Source organism: Rhineura floridana, chromosome 2, assembly GCF_030035675.1.
Source record: "Rhineura floridana isolate rRhiFlo1 chromosome 2, rRhiFlo1.hap2, whole genome shotgun sequence".
Taxonomy (NCBI): domain Eukaryota; kingdom Metazoa; phylum Chordata; class Lepidosauria; order Squamata; family Rhineuridae; genus Rhineura; species Rhineura floridana.
Window position 1 is genome coordinate 35257656 of NC_084481.1, and position 19972 is coordinate 35277627.

The 19972-nt window shown below is 43.2% G+C and overlaps 1 long non-coding RNA gene across 1 annotated transcript; it reads left to right on the top strand.

The window, feature by feature from the left end:
• The first annotated feature begins 3805 nt into the window (after nucleotides 1–3805).
• Nucleotides 3806–14934, top strand: LOC133378111 (uncharacterized). The gene is made up of 2 exons (XR_009760862.1): nucleotides 3806–3862; nucleotides 14566–14934. It is a non-coding gene; the product is annotated as an uncharacterized LOC133378111 (long non-coding RNA).
• Nucleotides 14935–19972: the final 5038 nt, after the last annotated feature.

The window sequence follows — 19972 nt, forward strand, 5'->3', positions numbered from 1 at the left end:
GGGTTAAAGGAGGTGAGTCAGCCATTGTGAAGGCTCTTCTCAGTAACTAACACACTCCCTTTTCATGCTGCTACAGGGAATTTGCTGCTACACGACAGGTGTGTAAGTACTGTGAGCTCAATTCAGTTCTGGAACATGAAACAAATCCCTGGGCTAAGAATTATTTAATTTTAAGTGTATATATTTTGGGGCTTGCTCTGGTTGGTGGATCTTGGGTTTTTGTAACAACAACAACAATAAAAGTCAATACCAAAAATCTGAAGTCTAACCATCCTGATCTAGAGCTTTACAACCCTACAAGGCAGGTTTGTGTTATCATAAAGCCATGTGATGACGCTGCTTCTAGTGGCAGTCTCTAATGGAGGCAGCTTTTATCATGTGTTTGACCATTGGTGTGTATAATTTTGATGCATGACCCTTGACGCAGAAGGGGAGAGCTGCATAGAGATGAGCAAATCCACAATTGTTTTCATCTCAATTTCTGGGTACACAGTAGAAAGGCGACATTGCTTCTTTGAGAATGCCTTCTTTGGCAATGTTTTGAAGAGTCTTACCTCTGCCGTTGTAGTTTCATTCTTGCAAGCACTCCTTTGAACCCTGACACAACAACCCTGCAAGGTAGGACAGTGTCCATACATATTATTTAATGCAGGGGTGGCCAGAAGGTAGGCTGTAATCTCTTGGTAGATCTCTAGGAGGTTTGTAGACAATTGGCAAGAGCTTCTGGCAACAACAGCAACAAAAGCCGTTTGTAAATTTGACAACTGAAATTAAGTGAGCTTATGGAAACTAGGAATAGATCTATGTGTGGAAAGACTGTGAGCTCATCTCAGTTCTGATACTCCTGTGCTCAGCAACTTCTCAGAGACACCAAGTTCTTTCATACTAGACGTACAGTATGTCTTTTGCAGCTGGCTGTAGTTGATGGCTCTTGCAGTAAAACACAGGGTAGATCCCAGACTCTGCAACAGCAGTGCTCTCTCAGTAATGGTAGCATTGCCACTCACTGAATGGGGATGGGGCAAGGTGCTTGCAAGTTCAGGGTTGGTGGCACCACCATCCTGCAGCAGGTGAGCACACACCTACAGGCTGCTGCTGCTGCCGCCTTCCACCAAAGTACCCCCAACCTTGCCATTCTGCTCCCCCCATGTGTTACTGCTGTTACTATGCCATCAAATTATTGGAAGTGTACTGGCTGTCTCTCTCTCTCTCTCTTTACCTTTAGGAGGAAATGTAAAGCACACGATGGAATTTACATTACTATTGATTTCAACAGGTTTTAGAAGAGCAAGGAAGTAGTGTGGTAATTTATATTGTGCTTTATAAAGGTATTGTACCGTGCAGGTTCTGCGAAAGCCAGTGCAGTACAGTGATAAGACTGTTAGGCTAGGGCAGTGGTTCTCAATCTTTTTTGGTTCGTGGCGCACTGTAAAACATAAAAATATTTTCTGGCGCACTTCGTGTACAAAATTAAAAATATATTAATATATTTTAAACTATGAATAAAAATATCTTAATAATAATATACTTTCATAATATTCGCAGCACACCTAGCCACCTCTTGCGGCGCACCAGTGTGCCCCAGCACACCGTTTGAGAATCACTGGGCTAAGGCCTAGGAGACTTTGGTTCAAATCCTCACTCAGCCATGAATGTCACTGGGTGACTTTTAGGCTAGTCACCTCCTCAGCCTAAACTATCTTGTAGGGTTATTCTGTGAATATATTGGGGAGGTGCAGGACCATGTGTGCCACATTAAGCTCTTAAGCCCCTCCCCTTTTTTGACTAGATTACTGGTTTCCAATCCTACATCCTTCTTCTGCCTTCTCTAAAGATAGCAATTTTCACTTGTCTGAGCCCATAGGGGCAACACAAGCTCTGCTTTAGAGTCTTAGCCCCCCTCCCCGATTTTCTATCTTCTCTCTACTGTCCTTTCACCTCTTCCCTCATTCCCCTCAAAGTGATGCTGCAATATAATCCCAGCCACACCTACCTGGGAGTAAGTCCTACTGAGCTCAGTGGAACTTACTTCTGAGTAAACATGGCTAAGATTGTACTGTGAGCAGACACATATACAAAAACTCTCCTCTCCCTTTCTCTCCCCCCCCCCCCCGTTTCTTTTATGGGACTGGAATTCTAAGCCTTATTACCTGGGAGTAAGTCCCATTGAACTGAATGGGATTTACATTAGAGTAGGCATGGTTAGGATTGCGCTGTGAATGTAAACCAAACTTACTTTTTTTTAAAGAAATAACAATTCAGACAGTCCATACCTAACTCTAGCTTCCCTGACAGGGATCTCTTTTTTTCCAGCCAATCCTAACTCCATTTACCTGTGAGTGAACCCCATTGAACTAAGTGGGACTTACTTCTGAGTCAACATTTTTAGAATTACAGTGTGAGCCCTCAGAAACTGATCCCCTTATCTCCTCTCACTAGGTTTCTGCTTCTCTGCTTCTTTTTGCCTTCTCTCAGGACAGCAATTTTCACTTGTCTGAGACCACAAGAGGCTTTAACTCCATTTAAGTTTGTAAAACAAACTTCATTTTTAGAATCAACAATTTAGACCAGGGTTGCCAGGTTCAGGGCCTGAGACTGATCCTGTATCTTTCGGAGAAGAGAAAGTCAGCCAAGTGCAGGTGTTCTTGCTACACTGTAATGGGAAAAACCACAAGGTGGGATTCTCCCTTCCCCCTGCCCAACTTTTAAAAATACAGAAGACCTCTTGGAGGCTGGGCCTGGCAACCAAGAGGTCTTCTGTATCTTTAAAATTTGTGCAGGGGGAAGGGAGAATTCCACCTTGTGGTTTTTCTCATTAGAGTGTTGCAAGAACACCTGCACTTGGCTGACTTTCTCTTCTCCGAAAGATACAGGATCAGTCTCAGGCCCTGAACCTGGCAACCCTAATTTAGACAGTCCTTTCCTAGCTCTAGCTTCCCTGACAGAGCTCCCTCAATTTTTTAGGCACTCCTAACTCCACTTACCAGGAAGTAAACACCACAGAACTCAATGGGACTTACTTCTGAGTAGACCTTTTTAAAAATTGCAGTGTGAGTCCTCCAAAACTCCCCTGCCCCATTTTTTTGCCTCTTTCCTTCTCTCAAGCTCACTCATTGCCAGCACACAGAAGCTCTGCTTCAGGCTGCTTTCCTTTCTCTCCTTCTTGCCCTTGCCTCCATTTTAGCCTTATTCCTCTTTCCTACTCCATTCTGGGGCTCCAGCAATTGACTTTTCCTTGAGCTCATTTCTGACTGGCAGCAGCTACTGCTGCTAGAACAAAGCCTCAGGCTCTCCCTGGGGAAGAAAACTAATTGCTCACGATCAAAACCATGTGGACAGCATGCAGGGAGAGTCAACACAAGAACAAAATACCTTTTTCTTCCAGAGACCAGTGGTGATTTTTTAAATCACCTCTCAAGAGCAGCTGAACCCAGGTACAGGGCGCTTGTACTCAGGTACAGAATAATGTGTGAATACTCTTACCTTTCCAAATGATGAATAACTCTTGACTATGCAACTTAAACCTCCATAATCTTTATAAATTAAAGGAATTTGGTGTTTTCTCACTGTACTAAATTGACAGAAACTTTGGGGGGAAATGTACCTAGGGTTGCCATGTTCAGGGCCTGAGACTGATCCTGTATCTTTAGGAGAAGAGAAAGTCAGCCCAGTGCAGGTGTTCTTGCAACACTATAATGAGCAAAACCACAAGGTGGAATTCTCCCTTCCCCCTGCACAAATTTTAAAGATACAGAAGACCTCTTGGTAGCCTCCACATGTACGTTACTATTTTTCTTTTTTTAAGTGCACTGATTTGAGCACTTCCAACCTGCAATTAAAAAGCCAGGGGTGAAGACGCAAGGTAGGAACGGAGTTAACTAAAGTCAATAAGTAAAGCCATAAAGTTATTACATTAAGGCTGCAGTCCTGTCCATATATGTTCAGAAGTATGTCCCATTGAATTCAATGGAGCTCACTCTCAGGTAAATGGAGTCAAGTAACATAATTTGAAAGCAACTGGAATTATCTGTTTTATTTTTCCACTTCAATTACTGCACCTGATTGTGGTGCAGCCGCAGCTAGCACAGCCACCCTGCTTTGTAAAGCTTCACTAAGCTAGCATATATCTGTGTAGGAATATGTTGCATATTGAGTGCAGAAGAGGCACAGGTGATTAAGCCGAGTTAAAGATACTTTGGTCCCACCACCATCACAACCCCACCAAAGTCTGGAGTTATTTCTGTTTGCAGCATATAATGAATGTGTATGCTGATTTAATGATGCCTTGGTGATTAATAGCAATAATGAGCCATAACAACAATAAATTAAGAACCTCTTGAATATAAAAAAAGATCTAATGTAACATAGAGTGTTATACAAGGTGGGGAAAGGTCATAGCTCAGTGGGAGAGCATCTGGTTTGCATGCAGAAGGTCCCAGGTTCAGTCCTTGGCATCTCCAGGTAGGGCTGTCTGAAACCCTAGAGAGCTGCTGCCAGTCAGTGTAGACAGTACTGAGCTAGATGGACCAATGATCTGACTCAGAATAAAGCAGCTTCCTATGTTCCTAAGGAAAGAACTGGCTAAGCAGGAAAAAATGGTCCATGTGAATGTAAATGGAAGAAGGAAAGCAGAGCATACTTGGGCAGGGGGGGACTCTAGAGGACAGGTGAAGTGATACATTCTGTTCAACCAAATGTTGAAGAAACATGAGGCAAACGTTCAAGCCTTATTAGGCTCTTTCAAAGATTAAAAAGAAAAAAAAGTGCTGTGAACTAGAAGAGTTCAGTTATATGCCAATGCAGGTCACAAATAATGTAATGATTACAGTCATTTCGTGTGGGGAATATCTTAACAACAGGTGTTTAGCACTTCAAAGAAGTGCCAGCAATTATATAAAAGGGAAGAAACCTAACTACACAGAGAGGTGGGGAGGAAGCCAAGGACGTTGCTCGATGCAGTTTTTGTATCCTATAATATCTAGGAATCCAGCAACAATTCTGGATTCAATTATAGCATTTGCTCTATAGCAGCATTTAAGAGCTACCCATTTGTTTGGAATTAGAATGCCAAACAAACATAGTTTGATGTATGGCTTAATCCCAACTCAGCTGACTTGGCAAATTGTTGAGCTGAGTCTATATATGCAGCACAATGAGGTGAAATTGAAATGGTGGAATGCAGAGGTGCTGGAATTAAATCTACCAGTTCAGACTGCTAGTAGGGTGTCCCACTTCTGAATGCTCCTCTGCTTTAGAAAAAGCTCCCTATATGCAGAAACCAGCTCAACAAGGAGATGGGCAGGCTTGAATCTTTGTCCCTGATGTACTGGTTTTCTGCTTGCAGAGATTTCTTATAGGGAACAGCAAAACTGGCAGTATGAAGTGGTGCAATCCGTTTCACTACCTTAGCATCCTGCCACCTCATTCTGTTAAAGGAGGCCTAAGCATCTTAGATTCCGCTTGCAACGGGTGTCGAACCAACGTGGTGTCAGACTGTAAGGCGCTATGACCTCACTGCTGCCTTGCCCCAGCCCTGTCCGGGAAAGCAGTGATGATACAGGTGTTGGAAGGGTGGCTCTCAGAACCCACTGCCCTGTGTTTGTTCCTCATGCCCATCTAGTTTATGAGACACAGGAAGCTGCCTTATCATGAGTTAGACCATCGATCCATGTAGCTCAGAATTGTCTCCACTGCCTGGTTGCAGCTCACCGGGGTTTCAGAAAGGGGGTCTTTTCCCAGGCCTGCCTGGAGGTGCCAGGGACTGAACCTGGGGCCTTCTGCATGCAAAACAAATGCTCTAACAAACAGTGTTTTTAAAGCTTTTTTAAAGAATGTTTTTAAAGTTGTTTTGTTTTAATGTATTTTAACGTCTATTTTTATGATGTTTTAAAGTGTTTTTACTGCTTTTGTTTCCCACCCTGGGCTCCTGCTGGGAGGAAGGGGGATATTAAATAAATAAATAAATCAGCTCCAGACCTTCCTCTTCCCCATCCAAGATCACATGAGAGGAGTCCATAACTTGGATACTTCCCACACCAGTATTGTCGCATCTCCCAAGGTGGGACAATGCTGAAATGGGAAGCAGCCAGATCACTGGCTGTTCCTGCAGGAACTCAGAATTCTGATATTACTGGAACAGATCCACTGCAGTGGTTCCCATCCAAAGAATGGAGCCCTCAAAAGGAGCCTTGAGAGGCCCACCAATGTTGTTATCCTCTCAGTGCCTGGCAGTCAGTTTTATCCTTCCAGGTCCCCCCCCCTTTTGTCCCCCTATCATAACCCACTGTTGTATTTTATTTGCATATTTTACCTTGTTAGCCACTCTGGAAACTCTGGTGAAGGGCAGGATATATATCCTTTAAATACATAATGTTAATGAAATCAACTTATCTGGCGTGAAACTGGCCCACAAAGCCACTACACAGGACAGAAACCAGCAATTGATTTTTTTAAAAAAATCCATACTGCCTGTTGAAAAGGACCCCAGGGCTGAGACCTGCCCTTCAATTTCTCGAGAGTTTCCTTCCCCTGCGAAATAAGATACCATGTTTCTGCTTCTTGCTCAGCACATTTTAGAATCTCAGGGTTTGTGTGTGTGTGTGCGCGTGCAGGAGTGACGCCAGCATCAAGAGGGTGGCTCCACCCCACCCCATGCATCGCTACTGCTTCAGTTTTTAAAGAGGAGTGAACAGCCACCAGGCACACAGTAGGCTTTCCACCTGTTGGGGACACATGGGCAGGGCACCTGGGAAGGCTGCAGAGTGGAGACCCCTGCAGACATGATTTGTAAAATGAAAGAAAGACCATTCAGAAACACTCTTTGGCCACCTCGAATGTAAGGTAAGTGTGACAAAGCCCCACCCATGAGGATTTTATCTAAATTGTTCTCTCCCCCTTCATAATTTTCAAATGCAATTTCTTTTCTCATAAATTGACAGGTGTGTGGGGGAGATATTTTTTGTTGGCACAGAGCTAGTTTATGACAATAAAAATCTGAACACAATTCAAGAGGATGCAAAGCCAGAGTAAAAAGAAATAAAAGAGGACTGTAGCTAGCAAGATTAAATGGGTTATGAGCTTGGCAGAATCAAAATGCTTTGCTACCTTCCTAGAAGATAAGAGACAATGGGGCCAAAGAGGGAGCTCCACAATTGGAGTGGTGTCACCAAAAAGGCACTGTCCAGTGTCCATACTAAACTAATCACCTCTCTCTTAGCAGCATAACAGAGAGTAGGGCTTCCAATGATGACTGTGACACTTCCCAGTTCAATCACAGAAGCATCAGCTCTTGCACTAGAAGCATGCATGGCCTTTCAAATAACTGTGAAGTGTTCTATACTCCAGTACATGGCTCTGGGAATTTCTTCTTGAGCTTCAGCTATGGTATCGCTCTCCAAGTATCTGAAAGGCTCTAACATATGAACACATCCTTCAAAGTGCAGGTCAGGGTAGGGAAACTTCAGGCTCAGGGGCTAAATGCAGCCCTCCAGCCCTCTCTATCCTGGCTGTCCCAACTCTCCCTAGGTCAAACACCCCATCCCGTTGCACCCTCTTTGAATGTTTTTGCCTGGCTGGAATGCCCCCTTGAACTTTGATAATACCCTTTGCTTGTCTGGATGGAGAGTAGAGAGGGGTGTGTGAAGGGGTATAGAAACACTGCTCCACCCACTTTTGCCTCTGACCCCACCCACCACCAACACGTGGCCCCCGGAGGTTTGCCCAGAAGCGAATGTGGTCCTTGGGTTGTAGAAAGGTTCACCATCCCTGGTGTAAAGGCTGAAAACTTTTGTCTGGCCTGATTCAGGAAATGTGAAGGAAGTTTGGGAAGAGAACTGTGTAAGGCTGAATTGCTGTTTTGGTGGGAACCAGCAACCCATAACACCTGCTCTAACTAAACTGTAAATAGCTTGGATTATGATAAAGATGCCAGAAGTTCTCTGATCTTCTCCAAAAAGAATAAGCTGAGGGCAAATGACACAGGACTACTGCTGAAAGCACACAGGATTGGCATTTTAAGCTGCTTCAGTGGGAGGCCATCTGGGAACCACTCTAACATTGCTATCCAGTGCATATTTACTCAGAAGTGAGTCTCATTGGGTGGTATTCAGTGCTAATCCTACTAAGAGTAGGTCCACTGAAGTTAATAAACAGGACTAACTAAGGTTAATTAATTTCAGCGGGTCTCCTGAGTAGGACAGTTGAATACAACCCACTGGATTTAATAGGGGCTTACTCCCACCTCCAAGTAAGTACATATTCACATGGGAAGAAATGCCATCAAACTCAATGGGGATTACTTCTGAGTTGACATGCAACGTATCACCCTTGACTCTCAGGAGCAGACTTTAAGGGTGCAGGGGACTGTAGTGGGAGGAGGAGCCAGAAAAGCTCGATTGCATGATCAGATGCCCATTTATCTAACTATGGATCCAACCCAATAATGCAAATACAGATTTATGACAGCAGACCCCCCCCACAAACACAAAAAAAGTCCCAACTTTATTTCAGTGGGAGAAGAAGAAAAAAACCAACGAAATCTATCACCTTTAGGTATATATCATCAGACTCTGTGCCATTTTGTCAGCTATTGTCTTTTACTTACAAGATAATGACAGGCTGCCACTGTTTGTACCATCACTGCAGCAGCATGCTTCGTGCTTCGTGAACATCATGAGCTCTTTATTTATTTATTTCTCTACCAGAAAGCTAGGAGGATTTTTTTTAAAAAAAAAAAGAACATCAAAAATGTCTTTAGCAGTGGCTCACATAGAATTATCTGCTGACCTTGTAAAATCCGGCTCTCACATAAAAAGACAGAAAACACATGTTAAAACCAAACTTATCAAGAAATCAGCAAGCTGCTATCACATTCCCTGAAAGTCCTGCTCAAGCAAATTGTTTATCACTGTTATTAAAGGTGAGCTAAAAAAGGACTCAATTTATAAACAGATTTAAAACACAAGAATATGCAGAAAGCACTGGGCATAAGCTCTGCGTTGTTCTCTTCCTTACCAACAGACCTAAGGCAGCTAGCAAAAATACTGCTGGGTTCAGATTTGCGGGTCAAATCTAATCCACAAAGGGATCATTTTGAACCCCTTTCTTTCCTGGGATTTGTTCTATATTGATGATTACTATTGCATGAAGAAGATTTTTTTAAATGAAGAAAGAAACTGTAACCCATTTTGACAGCTGCTGTTATGTGTCTTGACCTTACCTGGAGGTACTGTGCTGCACAGTCTTGTGAGGATCACATAACAAAAGGACAGAAGGAAGGTTGCATCATCCCTTGACTGCCCAATCAATTCTATGCACTCCTGTAATAGCTGTGTAAGGGCCCATCTGCACTTACATTTAAGGGAGTCTCATACCACTTTAAACAGTCTTGGCTTCCCCGAAGGAATCCTGGAAACAGTAGTTTGTTAAAGGTTCTGAGAGTTATTTCCCAGAGTTCCCTGGAAAGACAGAAGGGCCAGCAGCAACCCTCTGCAGGCCCCCACCTCCCCCCCCGTGTGTGTGTGTGGGTGTGCCACCTCATGTGTCAGCTCGCATGCCTGCTATCACCCAAGATGGCAGCAGGGGCATGTTGATGCCTCCACTGCTATCTTGGGTGATGGCAGGTACGCATGCTGATGCGTGAGATGTAGCAACTGGGCGTATTTAAGTGCCCACCAGCTGCATGTGCATGTGGGGGTAATATTGGCTGGGAGAGCAGAGCTGTGACCCGATCAAAGCTGCGATCCACCCTCCCAGAGGCAAGGTCACTTGGCTAGCGGCAGGGGCCCTCAGCCAATGCCCAAGCTGGCCATCCACTGGTGCCAGGCTTGGAAGAAGGATTGATTGTTAAGCCACTCTGGGAATTTAAATATGTATTTTATCTCAATGTATGCATTTCTAAATGTATTTTATTCTAAACTTCACAATTTCAATTCATTTTGAACGTTTTTTGAGCTGAGAACAATATCACAAATTCAGAAGTGCAACATACAAAGGATAATTACTTTCCAAATTATGTTTGAGTCCAGGAGGTGCAAAATAAGCTGGTTTGCTTCAAAACAAAACAAAACAAACCCGAGCAAACAAAAATTGCCTTCCATTCCTCCCTAGCTCCTATACTCTAGGTGGTGGCTGAGACAATACAAATGGGGCCAGTGAGGGAGAGTCACTGGGCTCATCAGCCCATTTTTGACCTTGTCCCATGTATTGCAAGTCTTGGGTTCAAGTCCTTAGAACCAGGCGTCTCCTAAAAGTTGTTCAGCCTGGCCATGGAATCTACCTGACAGAATACAGTAGCCAGAGGAAGAAATTATTTGTTAACACAAGAAGGATAACAATTTGAGGGATAACAATAGCTACCACAGAAAAAGAAGAAGAAAATAACATTAAAACTCGAGTGGGAGATTTCTTTGCAAGGTGTTGCAGCAGATTTTTTTCTGACAACTTGCAGATTAATAGCATTTATGTGATTGCTACATTACAGCCCTGAGCCAAGAAAATGTCATAAAATAGCAGTGACATTTCTGAAATCATGGCAGCTTTCAGAAGGAGAACTCTTATACAGCAGCATGCCAAGGTAATCAGGGAATAAGTTGAATTTCCACATCTCTTATGGCCGTGGTTTGAAATGTGTCGTAGGGAGGAACCCTGAAATTCCTCGGTGAGAAGATGGTAGACAGACTTCTTGAGACACATTTTTCCCACCGTGGCCTCTTGTCCTCTCCTGACGAAGGAGAGCCCACTGGTGAATTGGAGGTTACAAATCTGGCAAGCAGTCTGGAGCAGATGGAGAGGACAGGCAGTTTCACCCAGGTTAATAGCAGGTTTTTCAGAACCCTGAATAGATCCCTGGAAGCAAGAACTTGTTCTCAAGAGAGATGTCTCTGCCTCTGTTGCTCCATCCCTTGCTGAGAAGTGCATCTTAAAGGGGCTGCCCTTTGACCTAGAGTCCAGAATGCTCTTCTCCCTCCATGAGCTCATGCTAAGCATGATGCATATATTTGGGCATTGGGTCCATAATGAGACTCTTGGAAACAAGTATGCTATCCCCATGCTTGACGTGGGCTCAGGGGCTGCAGATTTGGGTCTGGGCACACGGGTCTTAGGCATCTTGGTCCCAGGGATCTCTGGTTCAGTCCCAGCGCCTTCTCTGCCAGAGCCACTGGCCCCTAAGCCTCCATGTCTGGATCACTGCTGGATACTGTGTGCATCTTCCCTTGCAATATGCAGCTGAAAGGGAGCATTGGGTGTGTTCTGGGATGTCCCTTTCAATGGCAGTGACTTTCCACAATGCATCTGACCAGTGCACCATCTGTGAAGAAAATGTGCACTCAGTTTAAAATATGGCCCAGAATCTTTCTCAATGTTCTGTTCATTCCAGGGCAGACTTGCTGGGGCCCATAAAAGATCAATCAAGAAAAGACAAACAGTAGCACTGTGCCAATAATTTCCCCAACCATTCTCCATTTGCATTTATGAGAAAAGAAATTACATGTGAATACTATCAAAGGGGAGAGAAAATTTTGGTGAAATTACCATGTGTGTGTGTGTGCGTGCGCGCATGCACTCACCGTATTTTCAAGGTGGGTGAGGGGTGTTTGTGAGTGTCCTTTCGTTCTGCAAATCATCTCTCCGGCGGTCTGCCCTTTGGATCCATCTGTGGTGACGGCATTTCCTGCAAACCTCATGACGTCATGAGCTGGACTTTCCTGTAAGCCTCCCTGAGGAAGAGGCCAAAAAACGGAAGTCTGTTTTGCTGGGTAAGAAAACATCCGAGAAATGGGAGGACAGGTTTTACCTCAGCACTAGAAAATTGTTCTCTCTCTTAAGGGATAAAGTTTGAAAACCATTGCGTTACAGGAGAAAGTCTTGGCACACTAAACTATGGCTCTAATTGTGTTGGTTAACCAAGGCTTGGTTAACGTGAAAGGACAGCAGAGAGAAGATAGAAAATCGGGGAGGGGGGCTAAGACTCTAAAGCAGAGCTTGTGTTGCCCCTATGGGCTCAGACAAGTGAAAATTGCCAAAAACCAGTTTGGAGGCCCTCCGGCAAAATGCCCTCAAAATGCCCTTTTTCTTTCTGTCATCACCCACTCACTATCTCTCTGCCTTTGGGGCCCTTCTTCAGAGGGAAATCCCACAGGGAAAGGGCTAGCAAATGAGCTGGCAGCAGCTCGCTGGTATCACACACTCCACGCTTGTGATCCCTGCAGGCCAGAGGGAGACAGCAGGTGGCAAGATGAGAAGCTCTAGTGGCCAGCAGTGGGCTCTGCAGGTGCCCAGTGACACTGACCCTCAGCTAAGGGCCAAACTAGATGTGGCGTTAAATTCAACTTTGAATTTAATGTGCACTTTACAAAATGCAAATAGCAGCTGCTGTGTTTTAATTGATAATTATCAGGATTACAGCAGATGGAGAGGGGGAGTTTAACCCTTTCTTCCCCTGTTGCCGTCCTGATGAAAATCACTCTTCAGGTGCTGCTATTTGCTCTGGAAGAAAAATCTCTGATTGGAGCACCATATCTAGTTTGGCTTTGCGTTCAAGAACTGGACATGCTAAGGTCTCGTGTTACTGGCCTTTAAAAGTTTTTAGAGTGGTTTTCAAAAATGCAGCCTATTTTTTAATCTTGTTGTGACAGACACTATGTGCAGTCTCCACAGCTGGGCTGTTTTTATGTTTATGAGTTTATAATTTAGTTAGAGCTGAGCTGAAATTTCTCAGGAGACATTTTTTCTGAGAACACTGCGGAACTGTTTCTTCTTCTCTCTCATCCCCCCCCCCGCTCTCTCTCGCTCTGTCATACACACACACCAGAAAAGGAAGGCCACTGGGGCAGAATTTTGTCTGAACTTTCTACACCTTTTCAGGTGTATAGCAGATGCCGTTTTCTCCCAATCCCAATTCCACAGAAATGATGCCAGTCCAAGTGCATTGTGGGGGATGCAAAATGGTTGCCAGGTTGCCAACACAGCTGCTGATGTTCCTGCTTGCAGCAGAAGCAATCACACACAGACCTCTAAGAAATAAGAAAGAAGCGGTGATGTTGCCATTGTTAATGAATGGGGCAAACATTTGGGGGAAGGCAAAAGTTTCCCCCCCCAACCAGCCCTCTCCTGCCCCTCTCTGGGAGCTGCAGCTTTTATAAAGCAGAGGCAAGACCTTCAAGTGAAGACTACCTAGGCAGAACATCAGAGCTCATTGAACTCCCCGCTGTCTTTCTTCTTGTGGATGGCCTCTATCTTCAGCAACAGTAGCCAGAGGCTGTGCCTCTGGCATGTGCCTTTGTGGGTGGCCAAGTGTGCCGGGAAGCGTGCACTTAGGATGCACTGGGGGACTTGGAAACTAGCCATTGCGAATGGTGAGCCCCACCCCTGAAAAACCCATGGAGAATTTCTCCTCCGTGTGGAGAAATGCACTGAAATTGTCCCTCCAGTATTTCTGCCCACAAATAGGATACGGAATACTGAGAGGCTACTTTCATGCACCCCTAAATATAATAGCGTTCAGCAATAACATCTGCTGCAGCAGCATTGTATAGGAAAATGTATACAGTTGGCAGTTCCATTTATCAAACGGTATCTAAGCTAACTTTCTTCCTATGCTATTTGTTAACAAATACAACAGACAATTCAATCAAAATGGATATACATATATTTAGAATCTGAATATTTCCATAGGCACATTCTGATTCAGTTTTTTTTTAAATCCAGCAATTATAGTTTTTCCAATATATCCTGATCTTATGTGGCATTTCCCTTCCACAAGTTTTATTTCTTTTTAAAAAAAGGATGTTCTCTTCTGTATGGATTTGCAAGAACAGCCTGCTTTTATAAGGGATTTATGATGATTAGTTCCCTTCTTAAAATAAGAAGATTGAGGCAGGCAAGGATGAAACTATCCCTATGAAGTCACCTAAGAAGGCCTTATTGCTGAGACATAAGTAGTGGTATTGCCACACCAGAGACATGCCTAGGGGTGGAGTAATCTGTCGGTGGTGGCAATTTGGGCTCTGACTCCAAAGAAACATTTGAATTGGGCTGTTTGCAAAGGTGGGAAAGTGAGGAGGAGGAGGAGGAGGAGGAGGAGAAGGAGGAGGAGCATGGGGTTGCAAGATTACATAAGGTGATGGACAAAAAAAATGAAGGGAGAAATATGTTGTCATGGTAACTAGAGGTGCATAGGAGTTAAGATGCCACCCAAGTAAACTTAACATTACTTCTTGTACTGTAGCCATGGTCACTACTATCTACAGTGAAACATTACAGTTTTTGGAACAACTTGCTGAGTAGCAGATGTTATTTGGATAATACACTGGCTTCATGCACCAGATTGCAATGGTTTATCCAAGAATCCAGAGTACTATCTGTTTTTGAACACTTGGCACTGCCTGTAATTGGAAAACAACAGCAACAAAAGCTCATATAGAAATCAGCGTACATTATCTACTTGTACCCTATACTTACACTCTGAAAAAGCTAGGGATTTTATTGTAATTTGTTAGACTTCACAGGAGTTTTGGCCATTAGTTCTGAAAAAAATATAAAGCTTTGCATTATGTATTAACACAGCAAGGAGTGGTCTCTCAGCATATGTACTTCCTTCAAAAAAGAGCATGAACCTAATCCAGCTCATCATACGCAACAAGCAATGGCCCTGGATAGAAACATCCCTTCCCATGTGCATCAAAAGATACCTTCAGCAAGTTCAATGGCATCAAAAGGACATCAAATTTTTGTGCACAAAAATTATTTGACATTTCCCCCCTTCAATTAATGCAAAAAGAAACAGCATTTGAGACGTATCAGAAGAGAACATTTCAGTGAACTTCTCATGGGTGGAGAGTAGAGTTTTGCATGTTCTTTTCTGACTTTTCAGGTGGCCAAGGGGTTTCTGCAAATGTTCTTTCTATCATTCCATAAATCATCTCTTTAAAAATCTCTTTATAATTGCAATGGTTTTATTAGCCTTTTTAATTGTATATTGCATTGTTGTAAGCCACTCTGGGACCTTATGGTGAAGGGTGGACAAGAAATCTCATAAATAAGCAAAATAAATAAATACAGATGTCCTAAGCCAGGTTTTCCTGTAAGCATGGGAAGACATGAACAGTGTCTACAGCAGTGGTGGGGAACATCCAGCCCATGGGCCTAATTAGGCCCAGCAGGGATCCTCGTTTGGCCCACAAGGCCATTTCCCCCAAGCAGCGTCCACAGCTGACTTAATATATGACAGCAGGTATGGGTCAGACAAAGACTTGGCTGCAAAGGACCAATCTGGAGTCTTAAAATCTCTCCAGACAGCGCTGACAGTGCTTCAAGCCCTGCTAGGACCAGCTACACTCTGGAATATTGGGAACTCTGGCCTGTAACCGATCTGGAAAGAGCTTGAAGTCATCACTGATCAGCTGATTGGTCGTGACTTCAAGCCCCTCTTGCATCAGCTGGGATCCTGATTTGCTGCAAAGAAAAAATGTGCTACCTGATGTCATGGTGATGTCAAATGATTGACAGGTGGGTGGCCTTGACCACTGTCAAAGTGGACCATGTGGGGAGCTCAGAATCCAGCCCACTGCTGGCCAGATCCTGTTCCCCAGACCTGGCCTGCAGTGTGCCAAAATTCATTCCTTTTATTTCTTGCCTACAAAGTGAAATCTTATTCCCCTCCCCTTTTTATTGTAGTGGAGAAATCAGCGTGAAAAGTTTTTGTTTTTTTTAAAGATAAAACGAAGGATTTTCCATAAAAATGAGATCAGTGTATGTACCAAACGCAGGCACTTAGTAGCCAGTCTCCCTGGCTTCCTGTGCTTCAGTTAGAGTCCAGAGGAAAGGATCGTGATGTAGCCAATAGCGGTTGACAAGGCAGCGTTGCATACCTGGCTTCTGGACACTGAACATCACTGCCACTTACTGAGAGAGAGAGGTGGAAGGGTGGGGAGCACAGCATGGGCATGGTGGCAGAACCAATCTGACGCACCTACCACTGTGTTGTCACTGCATCTACCCCATGCCTTGCTCCCTGAGCCTCACCCCTCTCTCTCTTGATAAGCAGCAGTGACACTCTGTGTCTGGAAGCATTCGGCCTCACCTTTTTTATTCCACCAACCGCTGCTGGATATAACTCCTCCCCAAAGCTTGGAAGTAACTCGTTATTTTTAACGAGTTACTTATAATTAGTTACAATTTTAGATAACGAGTGGGTAATTCCATTACATTTGGCAAGTAACGGAATGACTAGTAATTTCCCTACTTTTCAGCTGCAACTTTAACGTTTCCACGTTAGGTTGGATGTTACTTGGGGGTGGGAACAAGGGGAAGTCAGCTCCTGGCTGTGATTGGTTAACACAAGACATGTGCCTCACACTGATTGGACCTCTGCGCAGACTCTCTCTTCCCTCGTGATCTGTGTTAGGAGGCACGAGGGAAGAGGTGAATAGGCAGGGGGGGCCTGCTAGCGTCTGACTCTGAGAGGAAAAAATGGATGCCGGAGGACAAAGCCAGGGCAAGGACAAGGAGAAGAAGGCAGCAGCAGAATGGCGAACAGCTGTGGAGGTGAGTGACGATGATTTGTGTGTGTGTGTGTGCCCCGGTGTGTGTGTTTTCGGCTGGAGTCTCTGGTTTTGGGGGGGCCCTCCGGCTCTCTGGCTACCACCCCTTACTCTCCGGACTCTCAGCTTCAATTTTTTTAAAAAAGTAAGTTTCTAGGTGGTCTAATTCCCGAGATATACACCAAAACATCAACCGCCCCCGCACAACTTTTTTTTAAACAGATCCATGCTCTAGCTACAACTCCCATCAGCCCAATCCAGTGGCCATGCTGGCTGGGGCTGATGGGAGTTGTAGTTTAAAAAAGTAACTTTTCAAAGCTCTGGCTGTAACCTCGCCCTTTCATGATTGTAGCCAATGACGCCAGAGTTGTGACTTGTTGATCCAGGCATGCCTAGGCTGAACGTCAGAATATGGTGGCTTTGAGTTTTTTTGCAGTTTGCGTAAGTAATATGGCTTAATGTTTTTTTTCCTCTTCTGTCCAAGAGTCAGACCCTGGGCTATCAAATATGAAAGTATTTAATCCAATATCTGCTTTTCTGGGAGTAAAGCCATTTCTGGGAGTAAAGCATGTACCTGGAGTAAACCCCATTGAACTCCATTAGGACTTGCTTTTGAGTAGACATGGTTAGGATTGTGCTGTAAATTAATGGGACTTGTGAGTAAACATAGCGCAGACTTGTGTTTTTTTAAAAAAATGAATGAAGTTTATTTATTTATTTTTATTTATTTATTATTTGATTTATATCCTGCCCTTCCTCCCAGTAGGAGTCCAGGGCGGCAAACAAAAGCACTAAGAACACTTTAAAAATCATAAAAACAGACTTTAAAATATATTAAAACAAAACATCTTTAAAAACATTTTTTAAAGCTTTAAAAACATTTTTTTTAAGAAAAAGTTTAAAAACATATTAAAAAGCAATTTCAACACAGACACAGACTGGGATAAGGTCTCAACTTAAAGGACTTGTTAAAAGAACAAGTTCCTTATCACTTGAGGCTGCAGTTTTCCCTGGTTGAGTAAGCCCCATTGAATACATTGGGACTTGCTTCTGAGTAAACAAACATAGGATTGCACTATAAATATCTTTACATGTTATATAAATAAACATATTTGATAGTCGTGCTTATATAAATATTTTTATAGAATCATAGAATAGTAGAGTTGGAAAGGGCCTATAAGGACATCAAGTCCAACCCCCTGCTCAATGCAGGAATCCAAATCAAAGCATTCCCGACAGATGGCTGTCCAGCTGCCTCTTGAATGCCTCCAATGTCAGAGATCCCACTACCTCTCTAGTAATTAGTTCCATTGTTGTATGGCTCTAACAGTTAGGAAGCTTTTCCTGATGTCCAGTCGAAATCTGGCTTCTTGCAACTTGAGCCCATTATTCTGTGTCCTGCACTCTGGGATCATCGAGAAGAGATCCTGGCCCTCCTCTGTGTAGCAACCTTTCAAGTACTTGAAGAGTGCTATCATATCTCCCCTCAGTCTTCTCTTCTCCAGGTTAAATATGCCCAGTTCCTTCAGTCTCTCCTCATAGGGCGTTGTTTCCAGTCCCCTGATCATCCTTGTTGCCCTCTTTTGAACCTGTTCCAGTTTGTCTGCATCCTTCTTGAAGTGCAGAGACCAGAACTGGACACAGCACTCAAGATGAGGCCTAACCAGTGCTGAATAGAGGGGAACTAATACTTCACATGATTTGGAAACTATACTTCTGTTAATGCAGCCTGATATAGCATTTGCCTTTTTTGCAGCCACATCACACTGTTGGCTCATATTCAGCTTGTGATCAACAACAATTCCAAGATCCTTCTTGCATGTCGTACTGCTGAGCCAAGTATCCCCCATCTTATAACTGTGCATTTGGTTTCTTTTTCCTAAGTGTAGAACTTTGCATTTATCCCTGTTGAATTTCATTCTGTTGTTTTCAGCCCAATGCTCCAGCCTATCAAGGTCCCTTTGAATTTTCTTTCTGTCTTCCACGGTATTAGCTATGCCCCCCAATTTTGTATCATCTGCAAATTTGATAAGCATGCTCTGTACCTCCTCATCCAAGTAGTTAATAAAAATGTTGAAGAGCACTGGGCCCAGGACCGAGCCCTGTGGTACCCCACTCATTACTTCCACCCAGTTTTGTCATGCTGTGTCCCTATAAGTATCCAATTGCATACTATGGTTGTACAATTCTTCCTTTACATTTTAAGTATGCCTTGGGGTAGTCATGGTTCTCCATTGTTTTCATCCTGAGGGGCAGATAGGCTGAGAAATGGTGAGCAGCCCATGGTCACCCACTACACTTTATAGCTTATTTCCATTTTGAAAAATTAATTAAAACAATTTACATGCAGGCAAAATTTATTAAGCGGATTCACACAATATGTGTAAAGCACATCCAACTCGCATTTAAAGCGCATGACTTCCCCTAAAGAATTCTGGGAAGTGTCATTTCCCCCTCACAGTTATAGTTCTCACCACTCTTAACAAACTGCAGTTCCCATGATTCTGTGGTGGGATTCATGTGCTTCAAATGGGTGTTGAATGTGCTTTAAAGGAATGGTGTGGATCTGCCCTAGGTATGATGTTCATTCAAGAGTGAATTGAAAAGAACAATTTTAAAAGATACTTTATATATATATAAATATATATAAATATATATATATACAGAAAGAAAGAAAGGAGAGATGTAAAGGGGAGTATTTCTTTAGATGTTACCCTACTTTCCATTTTTGCTTTCTATTTGCTTCTAGCCCTATTCTGTCACTCTCCAGTACACATGAAGAAGGGGCAGTGAGGGCAACTCCCAAACCTGGGTGTTACGCCTCCAAGTTAGTTACTTAGAACTAGGTATGCCTTTCCTATCTACAATGTATTTCTATAAATAAAATAGCTTTTCTTATTTTACTAAGTCTTACATCTCAGTGATCTCAGTGCAGGGTAAAAGCCTGCCACAAACACACACATTGGCACACACAAGCATCATAGACTGTTGACAATCTCTGCTAATATCTATACAAATGTACATAACATGCATCACCTGAACTCACATGATCTAGAGTTACGTTAGATCTTGCAACATTTGCAAATGAGAAGCAATAGGGTTTTATATTAGTTCTGATTGTCTATTGGGCTATCATAGGTTATATGTTTTTTTCATTTTCTATGGCAAAAACTCCAGCTTCAGTGGAATTTATGTGATGTGTTCTAATCATTTGAATTTGGCTAATGAATGCTTTATTCTTTCATCAGAACTTTAGCAGTAGTACTAAAATATTAATAAAAAAGAAAAGGGAAAGAAAAAATACTTTACATACATCATTCAGCTGTATTGCTAATTATAGATATAGATATAAAAGATAAACGGCATTTTGTCAAAAGTATTTTTGTCTACATTTTATACCTCATCCTTGGTTTTCCAAGCTTGGCATGGAA